At 37.7% G+C, this 25,879-nt stretch overlaps 1 long non-coding RNA gene across 7 annotated transcripts in view; it reads right to left on the bottom strand.

The window, feature by feature from the left end:
* The window catches only part of LOC103663648, a 140,643-nt gene that overhangs the window by 109,880 nt on the left and 4,884 nt on the right, over positions 1–25,879 (bottom strand). For all 7 annotated transcript variants that reach the window (XR_005832491.1, XR_005832488.1, XR_005832490.1 and 4 more), the window contains exon 2: positions 11,229–11,340. This is a non-coding gene — a long non-coding RNA (uncharacterized LOC103663648). The remainder of the gene's footprint in view (positions 1–11,228; positions 11,341–25,879) is intronic.

Below are 25,879 nucleotides of genomic sequence, written 5' to 3' on the forward strand. Positions count from 1 at the left end.
AACAATAATTTTATTAAGATCCCAGTGAACAGATTTAAAAACAGATTAAACAAAGCTGAAAAGAGAATTAGTGAATTGGAAGAAAGCTCTGATAAAAACATTCGAAATGAAATAAGGAAAAAAATGAATACTTTGTTCTGCTCTTTCTTGTAGGTTTCTTTCTGTAAGAAATATAGAGGACACAAAGGGGGAGAAGGAAAATTGGATAGCAATAATATTTGCATAGATAATTATTTGAATCTTTTCTAAAAATGAAATATACCAAGCTTCTACTCCCCTCCCATACACACACCTAGACACATCAGAGTATAACTACTAAACACCAAGAACAAAGAGCAAAAGAAAAATGAAAAAAATGTCATTAAAGGAATATCCAATAAAACAGAAGCAATGGAAGCTGGAAGACAATGAAACAATACTTTTAAAGTGCAAAAAGAAAATAAATCCCAACCTAGAATTTTATTCCCAGAAAATGGAATGATCAAAAAAGTAAGTAAAACGAATAGATTTTCAGACAAAAACTAAGAGAATTAAAGTGCGTTCATCAAACAGAAGGAAAATTATTTCAGGTAAATTAGGAAATGTAAAGAGGCATGAAGAGCGAAAAACCAGATAAATGTGCAAGGAAACCAAGTTAATACTGATTGCAGAAAAGAAGAGTAATAATGTTTCATGGGGTTAAAAACAGAAAATTACAATATATGACAACAATGGTAAATAAGTAGGAAGGGTGGTAAATGGGATTTAAGTGTTCTAAAGTTTTTGAATTTTCCAGGAAAACATGAAAGTACTAATCTGTCAAGGATACAAGTTATAATCTCTGGGGAAACCACAAGAAGAAAAGTAAAAGGATATATGACTAATAAGTTGAGGATTTTTAAAAAAAATTTTAAAATTTCATATAAAGTACATTGTGATGTATATATTTGAAAATTACTTTTTTCACTTATGATGAAACCTTTTTTTAATAAATTTTTAAAAAGATGGTTTATTTTTATTTTTAAGGAATCTCTACACCCAAGATGGGGCTCAAATTCACAACCCTGAGATCAAGAGTCATATTCTCTACTGACTGAACCAGCCAGATGCCCCGTTACTTTTTTCATTTATGATGAAATCTTAGGATAAAATTTCATTCATACATTTATTTGTTTTAATTACTGTAAATTGTCATCCACTCTCTCACTGACAGGCAGCTTTTGGGTTGTTTCCAGGCTTTTGCTGAACAGTGCTGTGATCAAACTTCCTGTGCATTTCTCTTACTTTATATATTTTAGCTTTCTCTTTTCACCTGAAAGAAGATTGCTGGGTCACAAGTATGTGTTTTTTTTTTTTCTCCCCCAACTTTGATAGGTAATGCCAAAGCATTTTTATTTTTTAATCTCACCAGCAATACGAAAAAGATTTTATGAATCTATATCTTATCCAACATTTGGTATTACCAGACTTTTGAATTTTTGCCAATGAAATGGCTATATCATTGTGGTCTTGATTTGCATTTTCCTGCTCACCAATAATGCTGACCATCTCTTTGCATTTATTGGCCATATGTAATTTCCTCTTCTGTGAAATACTTCTTCATATTTCCTGGCTACTTTTTATTGGGTTGTTTGTGGTCTTCTTATTGATTTTTAGGAGTTCATTATATATTCTTGGTATTATTTGTCATTTATGTGTATTATGAGTATCTCAGGATTCTATCTTTTCACTTGCTTTTGATGAGTACAATTCTTAATTTTAATAAGCCCTGCACAGCTTTTTAGTTTTCTCTTAATTTAACCATGGTCTTATTATAGGGGCACCTGGGTGGCTTAGTTGGTTAAGTGTCTGCCTTGGCTCACGTCATGATCCCAGGGTCCTGGGATCAAGCCCCTCATTGCATCAGGCTCCCTGCTTAGCAGGGAGCCTGCTTCTCCCTCCCCTTCCCCCCTGCTTGTGCTCTCTGGCTCTCTATCTCTGTCAAATAAATAAATAAAATCTTAAAAAAAAAAAAAAAGATCTTCTTACAGATTTCCTTAGTTCTTGATGGGCTTGTTGCTAACTTAATCCAAATCCTTCCCAAAGTGTCCAGGTTTTCTCTTGACATATTCAAATTAGATAATCCAACAATTTCAACTTCCTGAAGAATTCCTTCCTGGAAACTTGTGACGTGTTCAATCCTGGACATGTTGCTTTCCAGGCACAGCTGTCACACTGAGGTCTCCAATCAACCCATCTTACATACTCTCCTTTTCTCTCTGTTTCTTGGATCCTAGGTCTTAGTCTTTTCTTACTTCACTTCCTTGTTTTGATGAAACATATCCCTCTGTAGCTTCCTGAGAAGGGGTGCAAGGGAGATAGATTTTGAGAGATCTTCATTCTGCCCTCACACTCTGGGATGGGAATGGAATTGAAATTGGAAATGATATTCCTTCAGAAGTTTGAAGACACTGTTTCATTGTCTTACAGCTTCTACTGTTATATTTGGAGTTTGGTGCTATTCTGATTCTTGATTCTGGTATGAAACCCCTCTTCCCACCCCTCTGGAGATTGTAGGATTTTCTCTTTTTTCCCAGTGCTCTGAAATGCCATGATAGGATACAATGTGGGTCTATTTTAGACCGCTGTGCTGGGCAAGCATGCCCAGTTCTAAGAAATTTTCTTGAATTCCTTTCTGTAATTTCCTGCCCTCCATTTTCTCTGTGTCCTCTTTCTGGAAACCCTATTATTTAGGTATTGAATCTTCTGGATTGGTTGTCTTATTTTCTTATTTTTTCTCTCCTACTTTCTGTATCTTTGTCTTTTTATTGTACTTTCTGACAAAAATCCTAAATTCTACCTTCTGTATTGATCTTCTAGTTCATCTAAACTTCCTTCATATCTGCTATCTTCATTTCCAAATGCTTGTTTCTTTGTTCTATGAATTTTTTTTAAACATAATATCTTGTTCTTCTTTTATGAATGTAACAACTTCTCTTATTTTCTCAACATTTCACTCACTCACAGCAGAGGTTTTCCTTGTTCTTTGGGTATTCCCTGGCTGTTTGCTCAAACCAAAAGCTGTCCACCAGAAAGCACATTAGTAACTCTGCACATGTATGTGTAGCTTGTTTACTGTAGTCTTCATTATAGGGCAATCTAGCTGGGCCTATTCCTTGGGAGATTCTCAATGTCAAGATCTTAGTTCTATTCCCTGGGGACTTCCTGATGTCAGGATCTTAGTTCTTTTCTCTCCCCCAGAGAAGATTTCTATTTTTCTGCCAGCTGCATGTTGGTTGACAGCCAGCAGCCTGGGAGCTGAGAAGGTCAGGGGAAGTTGCTGTGCAAAGTGGGAAAGGAATAAAAGAATAATTGCTTCATTAACACACTGTCAGAGAAGCCTTAACCCCATATTCACCCTTGCCTTCCAAAGATACCTGTGTCTTGGGGGATTTTGCAATGTAAATTAGGTTTCTGTTCAGCTTTCCTTATTGCCAGTTTAGGATTGCTTTCTCTAGTCTGCTAGGTCGATAACTATATGCTTTCCAGCCTTCAGAATTTTGTGACTGTTATCTTCCTTCCTGTTCTCTCCTTTATTTTAGGTTTGTGCCTTTATTTTTTATTTATTTTTTTAAGATTTTATTTATTTATTTGACAGAGATAGAGACAGCCAGCGAGAGAGGGAACACAAGCAGGGGGAGTGGGAAAGGAAGAAGCAGGTTCATAGCGGAGGAACCTGATGTGGGGCTCGATCCCAAAACGCCAGGATCACGCCCTGAGCCAAAGGCAGACACTTAACCGCTGTGCCACCCAGGGGCCCCTAGGTTTGTGCCTTTAACTGGAAATTCAAATTAAGCTTTTTAAAGGATTGTCAGATCAATTCAACAAACATATACTGAGCACCTATCATGTGCCAAGTTCACAGATTCATCACAACATTAATGGATCTGTGGGCTTAGGGCTGTTATTAAATGCAGGACTGGAATGATAGATGCTTGTCAAGTCCTTATTGTTCTACTTGCAACCACTGGGCTACTTTCTCCAGCTCTGATGTCCTTTGTTTATTCTTTTATCTCTGGGGTACCATTAATTCTTTTTCTCATCTTCTATTGACCGAAAACATCTTTTCTCATCTGAAATTTCCTTTCAGATTTAAGCACATAAACTATTTCTGAGTCTGTGTCTTCTTTCTACATAAAAATGTCTCCTTTACCAATAGAATAAAAAGAGAGGATTTTAAACTCTGTCTAGTAACAAAAATTACTTCTAATTTATATTCAAGCTAAAAACACATCATCCTCCTCACTCTCATCGGGCAGTATCATGACTCTTTCTATGCCACAGACCTGGCAATACTGATTTAGACTATTATAGTTAATCACTGTACACGTTAAAGTGGATTATTATTTACTGTGGCTCACTAGTACTAGGAATTTTCATATGTGTTGGCACTACTGCTTTCTGGAGGCACAGCAGCTAATTTCCAAGTCTACCAGTTATTACCTACATGACTGTGTGAATATTTTTTTGATGTGTGTGTGCTTCATTTCCTAATGTGCAAAATGAGGAAGATAATGGTACCTCCCTTAAATGACAGCTTTTTTCTTTGGTAAAATGAATATAATAATAGTATTTCCTCCAAAAAACCATTCTGAAGATTAGATGTCAAGCCCTTAGCACACCACTTGGTGCACAGTAGGCATCACGTGTTACTAACATCATCATTGTAATTATTTGTCCTCATCTAACAAATTAGGAAACAGAAGTTCAGAGAAGTTTACTTAATTTGTCTACAGCTGCACAGTCAATAGCAGAGCCAGAATGCAAACTACGGCAATTCAGTTAATACTAACACGTTTTTTAGAGTGTTGATATACCATGGGTTCATTTAAAAATGTAGTTCTTTTTAGACTTATTAAGTATTAATTTAATTACATTTAAATGGAATAAAACAGACTCAGTTGGCAGGAACAATTTCACAAGTGAATGAGAAGAGAAAGCAGGAAACATCCATGCAACGAGGTAGTCTGGCACAGCCGTCAAAGCCTGGGTGGGCTGAGGAGGGTTTCTACAAGGGGTGGGGTCTGGGGGAGGAGGTAGCAACTGGGACCCTGGGTAGGGTGACAGAACCCAAGCGGGATGAAGAGGGGATTTGCATGGGACAGGGGGCAACACTAGCAAAGGAGATGGGTTACTACATAGAGGGGAGTTAATAAAATAAATAAATATATTAAAGGCAATAGGAGACAGATTTTTCATTGTCAGAGAAGGGGGCTACAAAACATGGAAAACATGAAAACTAAAATCGACTTTGTGGTATTGGAATTATAATAATCAATCATAGAAATAATCAATTACTAGAATTGAGGGTAATGATATAAACTGTAATCTGTTCAGGAAATAGTAGTTTACAACCTTCCAACAAAGACAATCCCAAGCCCAGAAGGCTTCAGGGTAAATTCTTATAAAAACTTAATAAAGAAATAATAATAATTCTACTCAAACTACTCCAAAAAATAGAGGAAGAAATACTTCCAAACTCATTCTATTAGGCCAGGATTACAATGACACCAAAAATCAAACAAAGATATTACAGTAAGAGAAACTTAGAAACTGGGGGGGCCTGGGTGTCAGTTAGGCATCCAACTCTTGGTTTCAGCTCAGATTGTGAACTCTGAGTCGTGTGAGATCCGGCCCCAGCTTGGACTCTGAGCTCAGCCAAGAGTCCGCTTCAGATTTTCTCTCCTTCTGCCCCTCCCGCTCGTATGAAGAAAGAGAGAAACTTAAAAACTGATATCCCTCATGAACATAGATATAAAAATTCTAAACAAAATTTTAGCAAATCAAATCTAACAAAATATTAAAAGGATAGTACATCATAACCAAGTGGGATTTATCCCAGAAATGTAGGGTTGGCTTAACATTATAAAACCAATCACTGGAATTCATCATGTTAACAAACAAAAAAGTAAACATGATCATCTCAACAGACGTAGAAAAACTATCTGACAAAATCCAACTGAAATTCTGCTACCACCTTGTCAAGGGAAGCCTCTGTTGAAAATCGTAGGTTTACAGGGAGTAAAATATAGACAACCAGGTTCTGTTTTTGAGGATATGCAAAAGTGGACTCATACTCATTCTTGTTACACAGTGCTAGTGTATGTTCTAACTTTCAATTATCTCTAACCTAAATACATTATGCTATAGTTTAACTCAGTGTTTCCCAAACTCTGTTCCATAAAACATTAGCATCCTTTGAAATATAAGGCTCTTTCTATACCTTCAAGATGTACATTAACATATTAAAAGTTCTAACTCCAAGGAAGAAACCATATCCAAAATTTTTTTTCATGTAAATTTTGATCATTGCTTTCCTATCAGGGTAAATTATTCTGTATTTGTGCCAAAAGCATTTTATTTTGACCCACCCATCTGTTCTTGCTTATATACTGTATAATTATTCACAGAGGCTGAAAAATCAGCAAGGTTACAGCAGTCTGGAACAATGTCATGGAAGGGTAGCTGTTCCTGACTTTGGCCTGTGGCTGGACGGTCTCCTTTAAATACCACCTTTACTATGGCATTCCTCTACTCACAGACCTCCCTACATACACTATACCACCATAACTGTATACCACCAACACAGAAACTGGTAACCTTTCTTAGCAACTTTCCTAATTCTTTGGTTTTAATATCTTTTAATTTCATTTTTTTAAGATTTTATTTATTTATTTATTTGAGAGAGAGAGAGAGAGCATGAGAGAGAATAGGAGCAGGCAGGAGGGGCAGAGGGAGAGGGAAATGCAGACTCCCCGCTGAGTAGGAAGCCCAATGCAGGACTCGATCCCAGGACCCTGGGATCGTGACCTGAGTCAAAGGCAGACGCTTAACCGACTGAGCCACCCACGCACCCTAATATCTCTTAATTTCATAAAATAATCTAAAATGTTTATCCCAGATGATTAAAAACAATAAATTGTCAAAAAAATTTAGAAACCACAAAGATATCAATTAAAGCAACTTTCACTTGACTCATAGGAGCGCATTAAAGAGGCTTGTCTCCATATTCCAAGAGAAAGACAAGTGGTAAAAGTGAAATTTCTATGGGTGTTTCTAGGTGCTACAGTCTGAATGGTCATGTCCCCCCACATTCCGTATTTTGAAATCTTAACCCCTAAGAAGATGATATTGGGAAGTGAGGTCTTTGGGAGGTGAGTAGGTCATGAGAACGGAACTGCATGAATGGGATTAGTGCCCTTATGACAGACCCACCTTTCTGCCATGTGAGGTGATAGCAAAAAGAAAATTGTTTATGAACTAGGAAGCAGGCCTTCACCAGACAGTGAATCTGCCAGAACCTTAATCTTGGACTTCCCAGTCTACAGAACTGTGAGGAATGAATCTCCACTGTTTGTAAGTCACCCAGTTTATGATATTTTGTTATAGTAACCTGAACAGACTAATATACTAACACACTGTTTCTTTCCATAAGCATGGAAAACACATTAAAGGGAATTGTGTCCTGTGAGAGGTGAATCTACAAAAACCTGGGCATCAAGTCATAAACCTACCACAGAAAAACAAAATAAAACGGGAAACCCAGCAGAGCATTTTCCTTTTGTATGCCCAGGGGATTAGTAGCTTATTCTTTGTGCAAAGTACTACACATCTTGGAAGCAAATAGTTTAAATAAGGTAGTAATATATTTAAGAGTGCCTTTCGAAAGTTACAATCCCTAAGGAAGACAAAAGAATCTTTTCATTGCAAAAAAGAATTCAAACAGATTTGTTGTAGCAAAGGAGCAAAGTGAACTGTGGTGTGGGTAGGATGCTGAATTCACAAGAAGGATCACAAGATCCTGGATAGGTAATTTTTAAATTAAAGTGCCTTTTCCTCACCACTTGGAATAGTTCTTGGATGAGTTATAAAGCGTTTGTGCTAACAGGATTAGACCAACGGTCATTTCCTATAAACAGGAACAAGATTTCAGCTAACCAAGAATAGTGTGACAAACATCATTCTGACTCTTCCACTGAAGCTGTAGAATGAAACCCATAAAAACAGGAAGATACTGAAATCAATTTACCATGATCCGACCTTACTGGTGAAATCAGGACAAGCCCTAAAAGACATACGCTCTGAAGCACAGGACTACCACAAGTGACACACTTGCATCGTACTGTATTGTCTATTTAGTCTTCCATTTCAAAAGGCAAAGGATCCATATTATAATTAAAAAAAAAAACCTTCAGAAATACACTAATATTAGTTGTACTTAGGACTAGTAAGAATGCAGTAGGAAAAATTATGGAGAAAGCAGATCATCCAAACTATTATTTTCTGTTTCAGGAAAGAGGCTTTCAAAACAAACAGTTTTAAGTTAAACCAACCTACTCCTGCCTCCTTTTTAGGGGACTGTCCCTTGCAAATTATACCTATTTATACAAATAATTTTACTCCAAAGAATACTTACTGAGGAAATATATATTTAGCAGGGACTTAACATTTTTTAGCAATGCCATGGTCTCTCTGAAGAACACAGAAGAAATTTAAGATACATTCTCTGCTCTGCTTCACCCTGTTAATTTAAAATTCTAGAAATAATACTAGACGTTTAAAAACAAAAATGTTTTATCTTCTTGATGAAATGTACTTGCAGATATGAATCTTAAACAAAGGTAAAATCCTGGATACTCTATTTTTTATTTACCTGGAGGGAACTGGCCACCTCTGTCCTACCACCCTAAAATAACCAAAAGAATGGTTTCTTTCCTTCATTAAATCACTGGCTCATTAAATTTCCATCTAGAAAAAGATAGTTTAATTGTCCACTGTCACATCATTAATATTTATTAACTAGGACTACATCCAACAGAAATATATGTCTTATGTGCACCAAGAGAGCCTAAAAATAGTCATAGCAGCATTATCTGCAGAAGGTACGAAGCGCAGACAACCCAGACATCCAACACAACAGAATGGATAAATAAACTGTGGTACATTTACACAACAGACTACTAACAAAGCAATGAAAATGACCAAACTGCAGCTACATCCAACCACATGGATAACAAATGGAAGAAGCAAGACTAAAGAATATATCAAGTATGATTGTATTTATAAAAAGTTGCTAAACATACAACACTGAACTACTTAGATGTATCTGGTACATAGAGCTGCACACTCAAGTGGTAAAACTATAAAGAAAAGCAAGGAAATGATTACCGAAAAAGGAAAGCTAGAGCTTTCTCAGAGAAGACAGGACAAGTGTGGGGAGAAGGTTGTGACTGCCAAGGGACCCACAAGGCTTTTGACATGTTGGTCAAATTCTTCCACATTTTTGCCCCCCATGGGTGGCAGTTACAAGGGATGCTTATTCTTACAACCATTTGTAAACTGTAGACGTCATACTACCACTTTTTAAACTAAGAATATCATACTTCACAGTAAAATACTTCTAAAAACCCCATGGGTTATGGTACTAAATATTAAATACATATAATATATACATATATGTGTGCATATAATATACTCACTAAAACCTATTGTTTTCAAGGGGGGAAAAAAGCACAGTGATTCTATACTAGACTTCTCTTGCTCCTGTCCTCTTCTGCTGAGCAAATATTAAAAAAGCGAATGAACTTAGAAAATGAAAGAGGGTTTAGAAGTACACTAAAGAATACTATTCCCTGTCACAAATGTTATTTGAGAATGTGAAAGACTTATGTGGCTTTTTGGCCGACAGTGGAATTGCACGTATATTCTTAGTCTCTCCTTTGTCTACTGATATAATTTGCTGATACAACTATGCAGAAGCAGTACTTGAGGAAAAATGAGCATCATTCTGTCCTTACAGCTCTGACACAGAAGCAGCTGTACTTTGATTTTACACCTAATGGCCTGCTCCTTAGTTTCCTGCTTCCACCAGTAATGTTGATTCTAATCTTTAGAAAGTCTGCTTCTTTGAAAAACAACAACAAAAAACCCGCACTGAACTAACTCAGCCATGTCTGCCTACAAGTTATTTGACCTGAGTTTGGCCCAAATCAACCTATTCTTTCCTCCATGCTCCCGAATTAGTTGGTTAACAGGTAACTATGTTACCTTTTCTTCTGGCCTGGAAAAAACATGTGACATCTAAATACTGGTGATATGATGATATCCTCAAAGCCTCCTTCAGCAATGATCCCAATACGAGTCTTGGTTAACAGACTGACATTTTCAAACTCTGACATATCACACAAGAAAGAAAATGGGTTGACCAACTGCCCATCTCTACGCTCCAGAATGGATTTCCTAAAAGGAACACAGAAAAATCGGTAGGGCAACTTTATTCTCCTGTCTGTGATCAGGATTTATTCTATAGCTCTTGGGTAGGTCAAAATCAGTTTTACATTTAAGAATACCTGAATCTGATCTGTGTTCTTAGAAGTTAAATGTCATTTTCCAAAGTCAACCCCACCAAGTAATGTTGTGGTATAAACAATGTTGAGGGCAATTCAGGTCACTCTTGATCTCTACCAAAGGTTCATCCACAGCATAGATTTCTTCAAGCAAACTGTGATTCAAAGCTTGGTAAAATAACCAACAGTACTGCTTAAGTCACATGTGGTCAACAGTCTGTCTATTTAATCTAACACTCAGAATCAATGCCTTAAAGGCAAAATAATAATTTGTCTATCACCTGGCAAAGATAAACACTGAAGGTAAATGGGCATCTCTTTTTAGGCTGGTGCTTTATTTCCTCCTGAGTTAATAACTCCTCTCATACGAGGGATAGATTCTCCAAGGAGGAAAGGAAAAAGAGATATAAAGCAATCTTATAATGAAGTTGCATTACTCTACCTAAGTAGTATCTACATTATAGCCCATTACATGGCTCAAATATAGTATGGGTCAAAGGATATTTCCCCAAATATAACTAAATACTGTAAGAATATGATATAACAGAGTTATAAAACCATTAACTCCTGTTCCCCAACATCACTGTTCTATTTGGCGTGACACTGAATTAGAGTTCTCCAAAACATCACTCACATTCAAGTATAAATTCTAAGACTTATTTCAAAACCAAACCTCATTGTGTTGGGATTCATTACCACTTGGCTTATATAATACCATGGTTGTCCTCACGTACAATGAAATAAAAGCTGACAGTACAGAATATACCTCTTTTTATGGAGAAGAAAATATGTTCCAGGACAAAATGTAAACTTCATATATTGAGAAAGCATTTTAACAGAGGAGGGATAAAAATATTACCTTACATTTGTGAGTAACTGGAATTCAAATTCAGGCCTCCGATTTCATGGCCTGGTGTGCTTTCAATACAACACAGGTGTCCTTAGCTTCCTTGATAATGATTTATCCAAAATCTTCCTATGAAAAAAAGTGATTATAGAAAGTAACTGCAACAGTCCAGTCTTTTGCTTTTAATGACAAACATACGTTCACATTTATTTCAACCACCTCTCCCAAACGATTCCTTATTGAATAAAATCTGAGGGGGTGCCTTGGGGGTTCAGTCGGTTAAGTATTCGATTCCTGATTTCGGCTCAGGTCATGATCTCTGGGTTGTGAGATCGAGTCCTATATTGGGCTCCATGCTGGGCGTAGAGCCTGCTTAAGATTCTCTCTCTCTCCTTATGCCCCTTTCCCCCAACTCTCTCTCTTCCCTCTGCTGTCTAAAAAAATAAAAATAAAATCTGAGGGGAAAAACATGCATTTTCTAGGCAAAATTTTCCCCTAAAGATTCCCCCTAGCATATGAGGAATTAGAAGATCACAGCCATATGCTTTCTTTTCCCACTACTCAGCAGCAGTCAGTGACCAAGCAGCAAGATAACCAAAGCAAGAATAGGATCTAGAGACTGCAAATAATATTACAGATGATTTTAATTGAACACTAGACCAGAAATTAAGTATAAACGGTTTCTAAAGCAAATATGGCTTAAAATTAATTAAATACTTATAGCAAGAAGCTTGTTAATTCATTAAAGTCAAGATCACACTTATTCAGATAATTTCAACCATCCAGCAGCTTCAATTGCAACTTTATTTCCTTTAATTAATATCTCTCAAGACACATATAGACATACAGCACAATCATTATTTTATTGGGTTATAATATTACTTCAAAATTTTATAGGTCAGCATGGTGATTTTTGTACAATTGTTGGGTTCTGAGTTTTGGGAAAAGGTATCAATTCACCACCAATGAGTAAACAGTTGTTGCTATATTTAAAATAAAGGTTCCCTCAGTTTTTGGACAGCCAGTGATTGCTTATATAAATAAGAAATGTGCTGTGTATACACAGAAAATAAAATTTTAAATGTTTATCTTTGTGTCAAACTGTGTCTCTTTAAGCAAAAATAGACAATTCTCAATCAACCCATACCAACTCTGCATTAGATATTTTAAAGTTGACTAACTCAAAGAAGGAATTCTAAAACAATCACCCAAAGCATGGAAAAAGTATCACCCCAGTAGACCAGAGTTTTACTAAACTAACTGCATAAGAAGCTCTCTGTCTGAAAATGGAAAAGAGAAATCTGACACACAAAACTCATGTTATCAGGAACAATTAAAACAAATAAAAATTACTTAAAAAGTTGCAATCAGCTATTTCATATCCATCTGTGGTTTTTGATTGGTTGAGTGTTGCCTTTCAGAGACTGACTTCACTCTCATTCAATGCCCCTGCTTAGGTTGAAAGTTGACAAAACTGATAGAGAACTTTTGTTGGACAGCAGAGAATCTCCCACCAAGGGCTAGGAGAGGAGTCTAGGAGAAGCCACAGCTATGTTTTCTTGCAATCATGAGGTAATAGACTTGTCTAGATCAGTGATTTCCAAGCTTGTCTGTACATTGGAGTCACCTGGGGAGTCAAAACACTATTGATGCCTGTATTCCATCACTAAAAAGTGTGATTTAATTGATCTAGGTGTGGCCTGGGCTTTAGAACTTTAAAGACAGGTGATTCTAGCACATAGACAAACTTGGAAAGAAAAAATGGTCTATGTTCTTTTATATTCCCATCTTAAAATTTTTTGTCTAATTAGGTTCATGTCTTTTTTAGCTCCCTTCTTTTATCAGTTTCATGCCATTTGGGGAAACCTATCGAAGCACAACTTGTTCTGGAATACTGTCAAAAGGAGAATAAAAGGAAGAATAAGAGGATGAATAAGCCAAATTTCATAAAATATTTCTTCATGACAATAATTACTAGAATATTTTTTTTTTTTCAAATCCAAGCCCTAGAAACTTTATTCTCCATCCTAAAACCAGACAGAAGAATTATAGAATACTGCCTACAATAATCTGGGGTTTAAGTAATCATATAGATCTGTATGACCTATTCCAGCTTTCCACTTTATCAGATGGAGCACGGGCAGCTGCTGGAACAAGGAAGAGGAATAGGAATTGGGTCTTACACATGAATAAACCTGTGGAGATACTAAGTTCATTAATGTTCTTGTTGGCAGGAATCAGAATGGCTTAGAGGCAGCCAAGTTGAATTACAGGTTTGATCTACTTAAGAGATACATGTTATGCGGACATCAGCACTTTTTTTTTTTTTTTTTTTTTTGCACCAGCCTCAAGGCAGACTTGAGATGAGACAAAGTGCAGCCCTTCCTTTCTCAATAAGATTCGGTTGTATTTCCCCATGGCTTCTCTGCCTCCTGTGGGGGTATATGAGCTGTCTAGACGAGAGAAGAAAGAAAATAGTTTTAAAAGTTCAAAAGTGTCAGTTTATCACTAGCAAATAATGGACATAACTAGATATCTTTACTCCTTAAAAAAAAAAAAAAAAAAAAAAAAGTACCCGTAACACATGAGTAGACTGAAACTGGAAAGCACAGACCACAATGTCAGGGACTCAAAATAACATCTAACTTCATTCTGATACATGGGGTTAACATGCTTTAGATAGACTGAGCTACTGAGCTGAATGTACTGCTCCTTTGAAATTAAAAGAAATGACCAATACGGTCAACTAATATTTGACAAGGAGCCAAGAATACTCAATAGAGAAAAGACAATCTTTTCAATAAATGGTGCTGGGATAATTGGATGTTCACATGTAAAAGAATGAAACTGGACCCATATCCTACACCACTCACAAAAATTAACTTAAAATGAATTGAAAACTTAAATGTGAGACCTGGAGCAGGGGCACCTAGGAAACTAGTTGAAACTCCTAGAAGATAGGAATAAAGCATCTTGACATTGGTTTTGGTAATGAATTTTTGGATATGACACCTAAAGCACAAGCAACAAAATAAAAAACAAACATGTGGGACTACCTCAAATCAAAAAGCTTCTGCACAGGCAAAGAAACTATCAATAAAGTAAAGAGACAACTTGCAGAATTGGAAAAAAATATTTGCAAATCATCTATTTGATGATGGGTTAATACCCAAAATACACAAAAAAACCTCATACAACTCAATAGCCATAACCCAATTAAAACATGGCAAAGGACCTGAATAGACATTCCTTTTTTTTTTAATGATTTTATATATTCATTTGAGACAGAGACACAGAGAGAGAGTGAGCATGAGCAGGTGGGAGAGGCAGAGGGAGAGGGGGAAGCAGACTCCGCACTGAGCCAGGAGCCAAATGTGGGGCTCGATCCCAGGACGCAGAGATCATGACCATCTGAACCACTCAGGAACCCCCTTAATAGACATTTCACCAAAGAAGGTATACAAAAGGCCAACGGGCACATGAAAAGATGCTCACCAGCCGTCAAGGAAATGCAAATTAAAACCACAATGAGATATCAACTCATGCCTGTGAGAATGGCCATCATCAGAAAATAAAGAGATAAAAAAAGCTGGTGTTGTGAAAAAAAAGGGAACTTGTGTGCACTGTTGGTGGATCGTTAGTTGGTGCAACCACTATGGAAAACAATACGGAGGCTCCTCAAAAAAAATTAAAAATAGAACTACAATACCCATCAGTTTCACTTCTGAGAATACATCCAAAAGAAAAGAAAACATTAACTCAAAAAGACGTTCACAGCAGCATTATTTACAATAGCCAAGACATGGAAACAACCTAAATGTTCATCAATGGATAGATGGAATATTATTAAGCCATAAGAAATGAGGTAATCCTACCAGTTTTGCAACAACACTGATGGACCTTGAATGCATTACACTAACTGAAATAAGTCAGTCAGAGAAAGACAAATACTGTATGATCTCAACTTGTAGGCAGAATCTAAAAAAGAAAAAAAAAATGGAAAAAGAGATCAGACCTGTGTTTACCAGATACAGTGGGTGGGGGAGGGGTAAGTGGAGGGAGGTGGTCAAAAGGTACAAACTTCCAGTTATAAGATAAATAAGTACTAGGGATGTAATGTACAACATGATGACTGTAGCTAACACTGCTGTATGAAAAATATAAAAGTTGTTGAGAGTAAATCCTGTGAGTTCTCATCAGAGGAGAACATTTTTAGCTTTTTTTCTTTTCTTTTTATTGTATCTATAGAAGATGGATGTTAGCTGAACCTACTGTGGTAATCATTTCACAAAATATGTAAATCAAACCATCCTGTTGTAAGCCTTGAACTTACATAGTGATGTACGTCAATCATTTCTCAATGAACTGGAAAAAAATGATCAGATCATAATGAGGATATGGGGATGTCACCATCCAAACCCTTTCCACTTCAGGACACAATACAATCTGATGTCAGTTCAAAATTCTAATAATTGGGCAAACCAAGACATTCCTAACCTAAGTGGAAAGAGGGGCAAAGGCACATAAGGAGAGGAGTGTGTTGTGAGTGAATTGTAGTCAGTGGACACAAATGGTGAAAAGCAACTTATACAGAGTAATTTTAAAGGTTTCTTTAGTTTAGTGAAATGGAAAACTTTCTAAAAGTCAATATAGCTATTCTCCAGATCATTCCTGTCTTAGTGAGAGCCGACTATACCAAAACACATGGAGACAAAACAGAAGCTACGTTCTCGATTATTTCCAAATACACAAAATCATCCCCAAGATGTGCTCTTTTGGCAAGTGACATGGCAATTTGGTTTTCATTTCTAGTGCCAACTGCAACCAGTTGTTTCTTCTGAAGCTTTAAACTTAGGTCTAACACTGAAATGTTCATTTCCTTCAGTCTTCTGCTTTTGCTTCCCATATATCTGTTGCCAAAGTTACAGTCTACCACCCACACAATTGCCAAGCCAGAACCCAGGAGTCATCATGGGCTCCTCCCTTAGCATTTCAGTGCAAGTTTCCCAGTCTTACACATTATGTATCCTAGTCAGCAAATTAATCCTCCCCTCTCCTCTTCATCCCTTCTGCCACCACTACGGGTCATGTCGTCATCCTAACTGGTCTCCATAATCCTAATTTTGTGTTCTGTCAACACTTCCCCTACCCTTCTGGATCTTTCTGGTCCTATTACTCAAATATGAACATACCACCACCCTGCTTATTCTCAAAAAACTTTGTCCCTTTATTCTTGTACTCCTTTGCCTGTAATGTTTATCTCTCTACGTTCTTATTCTAGTGAACTAGCTTTTACATTTAGTTTCAGAATAACATTTTCTCTGTCAAACCTTTTCTATCAGGCTGTGTTAGGTGTTTCCTCTTCTGTGTTTGTATCACCTTGTAAATAACTTTATTGGAGCATTTGCCACATTGTTTTCATTGTTTGTTTACATGTTTATCCTCTCTTCTGATCTATGAATGAAAAGTGAGCTCCACTTCCCATTCAATGTTATAGCTCCTACACCTGGCACCCAGAGGGGGCTTACTAAATCTACTGATGTTGAATCAGTGGTTCTTCATCCACTCCCTGGAATTACCGAGGGAATTCCTAAAAATACTGAGGCCTGGACCCATCCCAGACCAATCCAAATTGAATTTTGAGGGGTGAAGCCCAGGCACTTGTGGTTTTAAAAACTCCCCAGGTGATTTTAATGTTAGTGGTTGAAAACCACTGCACTAAATCATTTATCTGGAAATGCTAGTTAAAGCTGTACCAAGAAAGCACAAAACTTGAGGGTCTTTTGTGATCTATTTTTTTAAGGACACTGTATTAGTTACCCCTGGCTGAGTAACAAATGACCCCAACATTTAGCAACTAAAACAACCTACACTTATTATTGCACAGTTTCTTGTGGTTAGGAATCTAGCACAGTGGGGCTCAGGGCTTCTCACAAGGCTGCCTTCATGGTGTCAACTGGACTGTTATCATCAAGGCTTGACAGAGAAGAAGAGCTTGCAGCCAAGCTCATGCATATAGTTATGGTAGGACTCTGTTCTTCACTGACTGTAGGCTAGAAGCTCTCCCCAATTCACCTGCCTCTCCATAGGGCAGCTCACAACATGGCAAACTGGCATCCATTAAAGTGAGCGAGTGAGAGTGCAAGATAGGGTGAGCCAGATGGAAGCTAGAATCTTTCTATAATCTAACCTTGAAGTGACATCCTATCACTTTTACCATGTTCTATTAATCAAAAGTATGTTATTAGATCTAGCTAAACTAAATGAGAGGGCATAAAACAAGGGTATGGATACCAGCAAGTGGGTATCATTGGGAGACATCTTAAAAGCTGCCTACTATAGATGTTTAATGCTACTTGACTTAAAAATTAACCTACTTTAAAGGAATCTCAACCAGAGTGTCTTAACATTAGGAGTATACATATCATTGATTTCTTTGTAAAACCGATTGAACTTGCTTTGACAGAGATGAACCAAAAAAGCTGACAGGTGTACTTTTTAATACATTTATATTTTTTCTTTCATTATCTAAGTATAGATGTGTTAATTTAAGGCCATTTAAACAAAATAATGTCAAGGCAAGTCAGCTTGCAGAACTCCAATCTTCACATGGCCTTATGAATTAGGTCAATGTGCTTTTCAAAGATTAAAAGTGCCCCTTTCATTTTCCAAACATTTCCCCAGTTACTCAAGTTCACAAAAAAACAAGTCACTTTAAGGATTTAACATATAATTTCTTTTTAGTGACGGGCAGTTAACAGTAAATCTAAAGGTAAAATACCAAGCAAAACAGGCAAATTAACATACGGACGATATTAAGCTGAAGAGACTAATCAACTTTAAGTTTACCTCCCATTTTAGAGGAAAAAGCCAATGTACTGCACAACACTAAACACTGATCTTAATAACCAAAAAAATTTAAGCCTTCCTCAAAGATACTACCAATACAAAAGGATCCATTCATCTTTGGACTGCTTACTATTCGATGCTAATGTGGAAAGCTGAAGTTGCTTAATGATACACAAAACTACACAAAGTAGTGGAAATGTGGAAAGCTGAAGTTGCTTAATGATACACAAAACTACACAAAGTAGTAAAAGCAAAAAGAAATTGATGTTAAAGCACAAATGGCTTGCATACCTGAGGTTTGATGTTAACAGCTCATTTACACAAAACCCTAAACTCCTGGTTTATATTCCAACTACAAAATATCACCTCCCCCAAATCAATTATTTTTGGTGTAGAAAGTGCTTGCCTCCAGATTAAGAGTACTGCATTTAGTAATACCTTTTTCCTTCAATAATTTCCTAGAAATATTTGTTAAAAATATTAGATCATAAAACCGGATGTGATTTTTTAAATCGTTAACACAAGGTTATAGAAGATGTCACTGAGAAATTGTGCTTTGTGGGTGGGCAGAAAAAGCTTAAGAACAATCTACTGCAGTTTGCTTTTAAAAAAGATTTAATTGCATCATCAAGGGGGAAGTCTATCCTTTCCTTCAGCTGAGGTGCCAATTCTTAGTGCCATGATGATACTTGCTAAGACCTGGTGGATAAAGCCATGATCAGCTACTATTGCCCAACATAAACATTTCCGTGTCACCAATTGTGAGAGTTACAGCCGACATGAAGTTTGAAGCTACTACTCTGGACTGTTGAAGCTCTATGGCCTTTTAACAACCCCCTGGGCCATTCAGGTCTTCTGGCCTACATACACTTATTTGGGGCTTTAGTTTGAATTTATTAACCTTACTTAAGAGATTACTTTTCAGCAGCCAAACCAAGAGGCTGGAGACGGATGGGTCACCTAAAAATCTATACATTTTTTTTTCAAAATACTATGAATTAGCAATGCTAAAAATACCTTCCATGTATTTCAGCCTTGAGCAAATGAGTAAATATATTAAAGATAGTGGCAACAACTGAGGGTTACAGAAGGGAGGGGGTGGGGGCATGGGGTAACCGGGTGATGGGTATTAAGGAAGGAACACGTGATGAGCACTGAGAGTTACAAGCAAATAATGAATCATTGAACACTATATCAAAAACTTATGATGTACTATATGCTGGCTAACTGAACATAATTTAAAAAAAAGAAAAAAAAAAAAAAGAAAGATAGTGGCAGCCAGGAGTCTTTCTGTTGAGGGAATTACAAATAAGGAAAAGGGAAAGAATAGAAAGCAGTGATAGACTGCAACTGAAGGTATCAAAATAAACTCATGGTTTTTAACAGGTATAAATATAGCTATTTGTATATTTGTCTATCTGCTGAGAGGGACTACAGCCAATGACACACCAGCAGTGTGAGCAAACCTAGCACTCTGATCTTGGTTTCCGTATTCCATTGTCCACGAAAAGAAAGCAGGGCTCCTTGAAGAAAATGACTGATTCCAGGGCCAGGGAAAGTACAAGATGAACCTGGAATATCTGATTGTACCAAAAAGAACGGGCTCAAATTATGTTGAGTACATGAAATATCTGGGACTTCTGACACACACAGGGAACATTCTGGGGCTTCAATGGTCAAATGTGGGACAATTAACAACATCAAAATAAATAAAATGATAGTAATGGATTTAATCTGTTACCTAAGAATCCATGAATCCATCTGTTACAAATAAACGAACAGGATGAAACACTTGCTTTTATTATAATGTCAACAACTAATAAACATAGATGGAATGATGGATTTAGAAAATCAGTCACTCACTCCAATAGGGACTTGGAGGAGGGGCAGGTTTAACTGTCCCATGGCCAGCCATTGTCTCTACAGGGCTCAATGACATGCCAAGAACTGTTTCTCAATAGCCATACAATTACCTGCTGCAGATGACATGACCTTACTCCAGAATCGCGGGGGCCTTTATTATGATTCTCCTACTTGCTATAAACGCCACACTGCATTTTTTCCCAGCACTGACACCACTAAGGTCTGCTGGATCATAAGGTGCAAGTGTCTGTCAGGGCTGCTTGCCCCGAAGCTTGCAACTGTCCCAGAGAACGCTCCTGCTCTGGGCCCCATTCAAAGTTGGCAGCCTTCCATGTTTCTTGGTATAGGAACCAGCATTATTCCTAGTTGTGGAACACCTTGTCTCCAGAAGGAAAAGAGGCCAGCAAAATGTTCTACTTCTTTGTGGTAGGGGCTGAATGAGGCAGCAATTTGACTTTCACTTTGGAGGAGACATCCTGCGTTCCCCTGACAATTAGATCTCCAAACTTTACTCGTGACTGGGCTCTCAGTCTTCTTATTGTTTATCCCCCATGTTCTGGGGTGCATGTATCTCACCAAGATCTTCAGCATAGTAGCCACCTCTTGCTCATCTGTCCGACCACATGATATTACAACAAAATGGACCAGTGTAATGTCATGAGAAGTATTTAGGTGGTCCATATATCTTTATATTATATTATGACTGAAGATGGGAAAGTTAACATAACCCTGAGAAAAAACTCCGTCTAAATGGATAATGTTGACTGTTCTTTGTGAAGGTGAAGTGGTTCTGATTCTTTTTTCTAACTGGAATGGAAAAAAAAAACATTGCCAAATTAGTGACACACCAGGTATCTGAGGCCTTACTAATCTGTTCTAGCAGGAACAGAACAGGAACCGTACTAAGAGTTATTACTTGGTTTAGTCAGCAGTAGTCCATAGTAACTCCCCAGGATCTATCCAGTTTATTTAGGAGCTGGATTGGTTATTAAAGAAATAGAATTGGGACCAGCATTCCTGTATCTTTTAGGTGTTAAACGGCACTAATCTTCATTCTTTCCCCAAAATACGGTATTGTGCCTGATTTACTGTCTTGGTGGGGAGAGGGGCAGATTCAGATGGTTCTGTTTGGCAATCCCCACTATAACCCCAACTCCACAGACCAGGGATCCAATGTGGCATTTGGAGTAACTGCTACATAAATTCTAAATTATGCACTTGGGGCCACTGTGAGACTAACTTGAGCCAGAACACCTCGTCTGGTAGATGCGCATTTTAACAGGAAGACTGTACTGTTGCTTTAATTCCAGATACCAAAATCAACTCAAATCCTATGACAGATAGTCTTCAAAATATCCGATTATTACCCTTTCCCTACTGTAGTCACTTAGAGAGATGGCCATAAAGCCCTTTTGAAGAAATGTCATGTATTCACGTACTTTCTGTGTTGTCGTAGGATTCTTCTTCCTTGGGACTCATCCACATACTCAGTTCTAGATCTGGAAACTGTTTAGTCTGGACACTGAGCAGGGGATCATGCCTTTTTACTGTTGTCACTGCCTGTCATCAGCCTCCTGCTCCTCCATTCTTGCTTTTTCAGGGTAATAGATGTTAATCAGTACCCTCACGGACTGCCCATCTATTTTGCCCGTAAGGAGACTATGCGCTATTAGCTGACTCTAGACTTCTTGTGGGTCAAGCTCTTTTGGTTCCAAGAATGACCTTGACAGTTATTATGATAACTGTGGACTTCTAGCTTCTGGCTGTTAAGCACCACCACCTGGCTTCCCTTACTTGAGGGCTCTATTATTCCCATGGATGTTAATAAGCCAGCTCTGTGGCTGCTTTTCTTAACCTCCATCCCAGGCTTGCAGAGGACAGCCACCACCAAACTTCTAAGTGATGCTGAAGTCTCTCTCACCAGTGCTCTCCTGATGGCCTTGGGTGAGTGGTGTAGATTCTAGCCCATCTCATGGAGTACAATCCTCCAATGGATCTTTCTGGCCTTAGCAATGTATCCATTCCGGCATGCCCATTTGCTCAGCCTCTTTATTCCTTCCTCCACAGTCTGCCAGTGCAACTCAGACATTTTTCACTTCACTGAGATTTAACCCAGTCATTGTCTTGGTTACTGGTTATGTGCTTGGCAACTAGGAAAGGAGAAAGGAGTAGAGGAGGAGGGCTACTGCGTTGTGGGGAAGAGGCATCTGTAGTATCTGCAGGAGAGCAAACATGCTAGTTTTACTAAAAAAGGGCTACCTTTGCAAGCCCTAAGGGTCCAGAGGGAGGAGCAGGGGAATCCCATCAAGATGACCCTATCCCTTGGGGCGCCTGGGTGGCTCCTCAGTCGAATGTCTGACTCTTGATTTCCGCTCAGGTCATGATCTCAGGGTTGTAGGACAGAGCCCTGCTGTTGGGCTCTGTGCTCAGTGGGGACATCTGCTTCTCTCACTCTGTCCCTCCCTATGCTCGTGTTCCCTCTCTCCAAAAAACTAAATGAACCTTAAAAAAAAAAAGACTGCATCCCATATTTAGGACCCTAGATTTCTCCACCTTCAAATGAAAAGAGCCATGTAGGCTAAACATTCAAAGCTCAAATATCTTTGGAGCTCTGTGAAGTCAACATTGGCTAGCTTTTCAGCATGTGATTCAACTGACTCTGACCTTCTGGGTGGTAAAGGCTACCACAGGAGGCCTCTAGCTCTAACTCTGAGCTGCTCATGACTTGTTAACAGCTATTTCTATTTTCCTTCTGCAGTACTTCAATACAGCTTAGCAGTAATCAGCCAACTCTATTGTCTTTGTAGATGTTATTCCTCCCACGTTTTTCAAATGCCTGTATAACTACCAGAGTTCCCCTTCATTGGGACACTGTCTCAGGTCAACACTGGTGAAATCTTTAATACTAAATCTGCAGGCTTATGCCAGGGGTAAATGAGTGCCCCACCTACCAATCACAGTGGCCTCTTTGGCCAGGAAATGGATGAGCCACTTCTAAATCTCAATTTTACCATCCCAGAAGCCAAGATGGAAATAAATGTATAAGATTTTTATCTGGGGAAGGAGCCAGGAAGACTGGGTGAACTGTCACACGATGATGCAAGTCTGACCCTAAGTGAAAGAGAGAGGGAAGGTAGTTTGGGTGGAAGTGTTCTAGGTGGCCATGTAGCCTAAGGAAGGCTTGGTAAGGCAATGGAGGAGTCCTTGAACCCCTGCAGGCCATCAGGGAAGTCTTGTGTCTGCCAAAAACAGGGCTTAGTATCTCCGTCATGCTCAGTGAGCTGCAAAAGAAACAAAGTCTTGGCACAAACATAGTGACGGATTTCAGAGCACAGCAGCTGAGGTCCTTGGTCAATTAATTAAGCTCCTTGTAGTGGGGGTCTGTGAGATGCATTCTTATTGTAGTCTCATCATCCTAGCAAGAGGGAGAGCTGGAATTCAAATTAGGTAGTTTGGTTCTAGAATCTATACTGCAACCACTAGACTAAGAAGGCATCTCTTAGAGCTGCAAACGACTGAAATAAATGGTCCTCTATCATGCTGGAAGATTTAAATGGCAGGCTGGACCAGGCTGGTAAGAATCATTAGGCTCCTCTAAAGAGTTTGCACTTCATTCAGAAAATAAAGTGGGGAGAGGGGCACATCACAGAATAATGTATATGAATATATTCCATATGCACTGCATACACATATGAATAATTTATAGACCCATATGTAGCTTTAGTTTCCTATGGTACAAAAGGGTTAACAGACCTGAAAACAGCTGAAACAAACAGTGATTCCTGGACTGCATATACAGTAAGATGTATCACCCTGCATATATGGTAAGATGGTCAGAAAGTGTTGATCATTCATACCATCTAGAATGTAAAAATATGGGGGGAAGATGGACTCAGATAAATTCATTTTCCATCACTTGGTATAAGATCTTACTGTGGCACAAAGCTATCAAAAATTCATCTAATTTTTACTACTTTATTAATAGTTTTGAAAATTATATTCTACCATTTTTATGCAAAGGCACTCTTTCCACTTATACTGTGTGTCAAATAGGCATTTACAGGCTAAATGAAGAACATAATCACTATTTATAACATAATTCCCCGGGAATCTGCGTAAGTTCCCAACAATCAATTTACAGATGAATTCTATAAAATGTAACCTTCTATAAAAAGGAGACCACACAATTATTCATTAACTAGTTAGTGTTGCAAACAACAGGTAGTCTTAATTCTATTTTATGGACATGGGAACCCAGCACAAAAATAGTAAATGATTTTTTTGCTCCACATCATGAAATCAAATATGAACCTAGAACTAGAGACTAAATCAGATTCTTACACACCTATATTCATTAATGATAAAAGTGTTCAACTGCAGTATAGCCCTGTAAGAGAATATTAAAATCTAGAGATGAAAAGAATCTCAAGTGAACATTGGTCCAACTTTCTGTATAATGGCAGGTATTACTATTATCTGCTTATTACAAAGAATGAAAAATTAGTTGATCAAGGCCAAATCTAAAAATTAAGTAAAACTCCAAATTCCTCTAGAAACTCATCATACACACCACTATTATTACTTCAAGAGTACATATGTGAATCTGAATGGAGTTTTTAGATTTTTTTTTTTTAAGATTTTATTCATTTATTTGACAGAGATAGAGACAGCCAGCGAGAGAGGGAACACAAGCAGGGGGAGTGGGAGAGGGAGAAGCAGGCTCATAGCGGAGGAGCATGATGTGGGGCTCGATCCCATAACGCTGGGATCAACACCGAAGGCAGATGCTTAACCGCTGTGCCACCAAGGCGCCGCGGAGTTTTTAGATTTCAGACTGTTTCACGTCCTGACTTAAAGCCTAAAAACATAAACTGTAAACTCAGCAAATGCAATTTATGAATTTGGGAGTAGGATATGTCTCTAAGTGATGGTTTAGGAGACATAAACCATATATATTTATAGCTTGGAACAAGTAAATTTTGTTTATTTTTTAAACTAGGTTCCAAGTATACTCCAAGGGCTATTAAAGGCACAAACTAGCCTTTGGCATTAGACTTTGGGATGCAATTCCACCCAATGATTTCCTACGTTCCCTAGTTTTAAATGATATGGTTATAATACAAGATTTTAAAATAGACATAAAAATTAGAATCAGTTAAAGAATTTTACTAGCAAATAACTACTTGTTACATATCAAGTCTCTGTTAAGTCTGAGTTTCAAACACTTGATAAACAGGCAACTATACTGTTCCTATTTCAACAAGGACTTATCTTACTACATTAACATATATGATAATTACAGACGACACCTGTCCTAGGAAAAATGTGTTTAAAAAGAAATGCAAGTACGCAGGTCAGGATAAATGTTAAACATGAACTTCAAATTTGGTTCTTGAGCTTCTTGACAATCAAATCAAAAAGAGGCAAAACTCTCACTATCAAAAAGTGGTTTCCAAAGTTTTTTACAATTACATTCTAAAGTCTCTTATAGGGAACTTTACATAAAGGGTACTCTATGATATGGAAAACAATGTCCCTGACAATATCATTGAACAAATACGGTTAAAATGTTTTATATGGTTACTTTGAGTAGCTTGTTTAGGTGAAGGTATCAAATTAAAATTCTACCCAGTGAAACTGATATTGCTATGGGGTGCTTTTGCAATACACATCATTTTTACACTGAAGGATTCTTACACATGGATTAGTTTTCCCAATTGGGATAGCAATTCTTATTTAATGGCTAGGAGACCCCAGTACAGAAATCAAAGCTAACTTGACATGGTTAATACAATTTCATTATTTAGGGGCAGGCCTAAAATTTAAACCTCCAGATTCAGCAGGGAAGTTCAGTATCTCACAACTTCAACAGCACTGACTGCAACCCCAGGCTTCCCAAGGATTTACTGGAAATTCTACCCTTGCAAAATGATGCCCTCTACCTACAGGGAACTAG

Source organism: Ursus maritimus, unplaced genomic scaffold (assembly GCF_017311325.1).
Source record: "Ursus maritimus isolate PB19 unplaced genomic scaffold, ASM1731132v1 scaffold_5, whole genome shotgun sequence".
Lineage (NCBI taxonomy): Eukaryota > Metazoa > Chordata > Mammalia > Carnivora > Ursidae > Ursus > Ursus maritimus.